Below are 5,195 nucleotides of genomic sequence, written 5' to 3' on the forward strand. Positions count from 1 at the left end.
TCTTGTGAGTACTGTGTGTTTTACTTCCTAGTGACCCTAGTGTATTTAGTCACTATCTGTACCCATGCAATACCCACCAGGACTATCTGTACCCATACAATACACTCTTCACCTGTATTTATGCTGTGGAAAGCTCAGGCATTTGTATGTGTTTCTATGAGTGTGTGAGAGGTCAAGAGGGGGGGGGTGGTGGTGGTGGTAAGTGGCCATGTTAAATACAACTGCTGTGTCAGGAAATGAAAGATCAGCATTTCACAGAGAGGCGGGGCAGCTGAGTCTAGAGAGGCCCCCTCATTGTCCAGCCCAGGTGTCACTCAGAGCCTTGGGCCAATGATAGGCTGTGGAAATACTTCCCCATAGAAGCAGACCTCTAGAGCAGTGTAGAGCACTGAGAAAAGGTTCAGAACTCTGATTTAACTGTCTATAACCTTGCCATAACATTAGTTATTAAGGTTATACACAGTTATAACACGGTTATACAGTTATAACACGGTTATGAAGGTTATACACAGTTATAACACGGTTATACACAGTTATAACACGGTTATACACAGTTATAACAAGGTTATGAAGGTTATACACAGTTATAACACGGTTATACACAGTTATAACACGGTTATACACAGTTATAACACGGTTATACACAGTTATAACACGGTTATACACAGTTATAACACGGTTATAACACGGTTATTACACGGTTATAACACGGTTATAACACGGTTATAACACGGTTATACACGGTTATAACACGGTTATACACGGTTATAACACGGTTATACACGGTTATAACACGGTTATACACAGTTATAACTGTGTATAACCAGTTATAACACGGTTATACACAGTTATAACACGGTTATACACAGTTATAACACGGTTATACACAGTTATAACACGGTTATACACCGTTATAACACGGTTATACACCGTTATAACACGGTTATACACCGTTATAACACGGTTATACACCGTTATAACACGGTTATACACCGTTATAACACGGTTATAACACAGTTATAACACGGTTATAACACAGTTATGAAGGTTATACACAGTTATGAAGGTTATACACAGTTAAGAAGGTTATGACACGGTTCTACACAGTTCTAACCTGTTGTAAGACCAATACGGAACCAATAAACTCTATGTGCCTTACTTCAACTTGATACACCTGTCTCAGTCAACGTGACTGTCATTAACCCATTAGAGTCTAAACCCTGTCTAAGCTGAGGGGAGGTGGGGGTTCTACTGAACTATATGGAATTGTTTTAAGAAGGTCATACCAAAGGATCATTAAGCTATTTGATTTAGAATTTGAAGACCCCTTGAAGTATCCCGAAAATATGTATAAAAAATATTCTGACAAACGCAGCTCTAGCTCCGTCACCGCAGATGTGGAAGGGCGACATCGGCCGACGCGGTGGACCGAGACTCATCCAACAGACATCTCTAGTTTAAACTGACAGATTATTTATGAGGATTATTTTATTACGCTAATTAGATATCCATGGGGGGGGGGCTTGGACATCGACTCTCTGGGTTTTATACAGAATAAACCGATGATTTATTGACGTTACAGTGTGGAGACTTAATTCCTCCTTGTCTTGTCTCCTAAATGGCTTCCTATTCCCTCGTAATATAATGGTAATGATGTCGCAGCAGGTAACCTAGTGGTTAGAGCAGGTAGCCTAGTGGTTAGAGCTGGTAGCCTAGTGGTTAGAGGCAGGTAGCCTAGTGGTTAGAGCAGGTAGCCTAGTGGTTAGAGCAGGTATCCTAGTGGTAAGAGCAGGTAGACTAGTGGTTAGAGACAGGTAGCCTAGTGGTTAGAGACATGTAGCCTAGTGGTTAGAGACATGTAGCCTAGTGGTTAGAGCAGGTAGCCTAGTGGTTAGAGCAGGTAGCCTAGTGGTTAGAGCAGGTAGCCTAGTGGTTAGAGCATGGGGCCTAGTGGTTAGAGCATGTAGCCTAGTGGTTAGAGCGGGTTGACTAGTGGTTAGAGCAGGTAGCCTAGTGGTTAGAGCATGGGGCCTAGTGGTTAGAGAAGGTAGCCTAGTGGTTAGAGCAGGTAGCCTAGTGGTTAGAGCAGGTAGCCTAGTGGTTAGAGCGAGTAGCCTAGTGGTTAGAGCAGGTAGCCTAGTGGTTAGACCAGGTAGCCTTGTTGTTAGAGCAGGTAGCCTAGTGGTTAGAGCAGGTAGCTTAGTGGTTAGAGCATGGGCCCTTGTGGTTAGAGCATGGGCCCTTGTGGTTAGAGCATGGGCCCTAGTGGTTAGAGCAGGTAGCCTAGTGGTTAGAGCAGGTAGCCTAGTGGTTAGAGTAGGTAGCCTAGTGGTTAGAGCATGGGGCCTAGTGGTTAGAGCGAGTAGCCTAGTGGTTAGATCGGGTAGCCTAGTGGTTAGAGCAGGTAGCCTAGTGCTTAGACCAGGTAGCCTTGTTGTTAGAGCAGGTAGCCTAGTGGTTAGAGCATGGGGCCTAGTGGTTAGAGACAGGTAGCCTAGTGGTTAGAGCAGGTAGCCTAGTAGTTAGAGCTGGTAGCCCAGTGGTTAGAGCAGGTAGCCCAGTGGTTAGAGCACGTAGCCCAGTGGATATAGAGCAGGTATCCCAGTGGTTAGAGCAGGTAGCCTAGTGGTTAGAGCAGGTATCCTAGTGGTTAGAGCAGGTAGCCTAGTAGTTAGAGACAGGTAGCCTAGTGGTTAGAGCAGGTAGGCTAGTGGTAGAAACAGGTAGCCTAGTGGTTAGAGACAGGTAGCCTAGTGGTTAGAGACAGGTAGAATAGTGGTTAGAGACAGGTAGAATAGTGGTTAGAGACAGGTAGCCTAGTGGTTAGAGCAGGTAGGCTGGTGGTTAGAGCAGGTAGCCTAGTGGTTAGAGGCAGGTAGTCTAGTGGTTAGAGGCATGTAGCCATGTGGTTAGAGGCAGGTAGTCTGGTGGTAAAAGCAGGTAGCCTAGTAGTTAGAGCAGGTAGCCTAGTGGTTAGAGACAGGTATCCTAGTGGTTAGAGCATGGGGCCTAGTGGTTAGAGCATGTAGCCTAGTGGTTAGAGCGGGTTGACTAGTGGTTAGATCAGGTAGCCTAGTGGTTAGAGGCAGGTAGCCTAGTGGTTAGAGCGGGTAGCCTAGTGGCTAGAGCGGCTAGCCTGGTGGTTAGATCAGGTAGCCTAGTGGTTAGAGCGGGTAGCCTAGTGGTTAGAGCGGGTAGCCTAGTGGTTAGAGGCAGGTAGCCTAGTGGTTAGAGCAGGTAGCCTAGTGGTTAGAGCAGGTAGCCTAGTGGTTAGAGCGGGTAGCCTGGTGGTTAGAGACAGGTAGCCTAGTGGTTAGAGCATGGGGCCTAGTGGTTAGAGCAGGTAGCCTAGTGGTTAGAGCAGGTAGCCTAGTGGTTAGAGGCAGGTAGCCTAGTGGTTAGAGCAGGTAGCCTAGTGGTTAGAGCAGGTAGCCTAGTGGTTAGAGGCAGGTAGCCTAGTGGTTAGAGACAGGTAGCCTAGTGGTTAGAGACAGGTAGGCTAGTGGTTAGAGACAGGTAGCCTAGTGGTTAGAGGTTAGAGGCAGGTAGCCTAGTGGTTAGAGGCAGGTAGCCTAGTGGTTAGAGGCAGGTAGCCTAGTGGTTAGAGCATGGGGCCAGTAACCGAAAGGTTGCTGGATCGAATCCCCGAGCTGACAAGGTAAAAAAAATGATATTATCTCGCTCTGCCACTGAAAAAGGCAGTTTACCCACTGTTCCCCGGTAGGCCGTCATTATAAAAAAGAATTTGTTCTTAACTGACTTAGTTAAATAAAGGTTACATTTAGATAATGCCCATTGGGCCCACTACATAAGATATGTGGTGCCGTTTAGGAAGCAAATCTTAGTTTAATCAAAATCTCTTCAGATCTGACTTCATTACCAGTATCTACTGATGACGTCACTGGTGACATCATTACCATTATCTAGTGATGACTTAATTGGTGACATCATTCAAATCAAATCAAATTTGAATTGCGCTGAATACAACAGGTGTAGGTAGACATTACAGTGAAATGCTTACTTACAAGCCCTTAACCAACAATACGGTTGAAGATATAGAGTTAAGAAAATATTTACAAAATAAACTATACTAAACATTTTTATAAAAACTTACACTATAAAATAACAATAATGAGGCTATATACAGGGGGTACCGGTACTGGGTCAATGTGGAGAATATATACAGGGGGTACCGGTACAGAGTCAATGTGGAGGCTATATACAGGGGGGTACCGGTACAATGTGGAGGCTATATACAGGGGGGTACCGGTACAATGTGGAGGCTATATACAGGGGGTACCGGTACAGAGTCAATGTGGAGGCTATATACAGGGGGTACCAGTACAGAGTCAATGTGGGGGCTATATACAGGGTGTACCGGTACAGAGTCAATGTGGAGGCTATATACAGGAGGGTACCGGTACTGAGTCACTGTGGAGGCTATATACAGGGGATACCGGTACAGAGTCAATGTGGAGACTATATACAGGGGGTACCGGTACAGAGTCAATGTGGGGGCTATATACAGGGTGTACCGGTACAGAGTCAATGTGGAGGCTATATACAGGGGATACCGGTACTGAGTCACTGTGGAGGCTATATACAGGGGGTACCGGTACAGAGTCAATGTGGAGGCTATAAGCAGGGGATACCGGTACTGAGTCAATGTGGAGGCTATATACAGGGGGTACCTGTACAGAGTCAATGTGGAGGCTATATACAGGGGGTACCGGTATAGAGTCAATGTGGAGGCTATATACAGGGGGGTACCGGTACAATGTGGAGGCTATATCCAGGGGGTACCGGTACAGAGTCAATGTGGAGGCTATATACAGGGGGTACCGGTACAGAGTCAATGTGGAGGTTATATACAGGGGTACCGGTACTGGGTCAATGTGGAGGCTATATACAGGGGGTACCGGTACAGAGTCAATGTGGAGGCTATATACAGGGGGTACCGGTACAGAGTCAATGTGGAGGCTATATACAGGGGTACCGGTACAGAGTCAATGTGGAGGCTATATACAGGGGGTACCGGTACAGAGTCAATGTGGAGACTATATACAGGGGGGTACCGGTACAGAGTCAATGTGGAGGCTATATACAGGGGTACCGGTACCGAGTCAATGTGGGGGGGTACAGGTTAGTCGAGGTAATTTGTACATGTAGGTAGGGGTGAAGTGACTATGCATAGA

The sequence above is a fragment of the Salmo trutta genome, chromosome 35 (genome assembly GCF_901001165.1).
Source record: "Salmo trutta chromosome 35, fSalTru1.1, whole genome shotgun sequence".
NCBI classification, from domain to species: Eukaryota; Metazoa; Chordata; class Actinopteri; order Salmoniformes; family Salmonidae; genus Salmo; species Salmo trutta.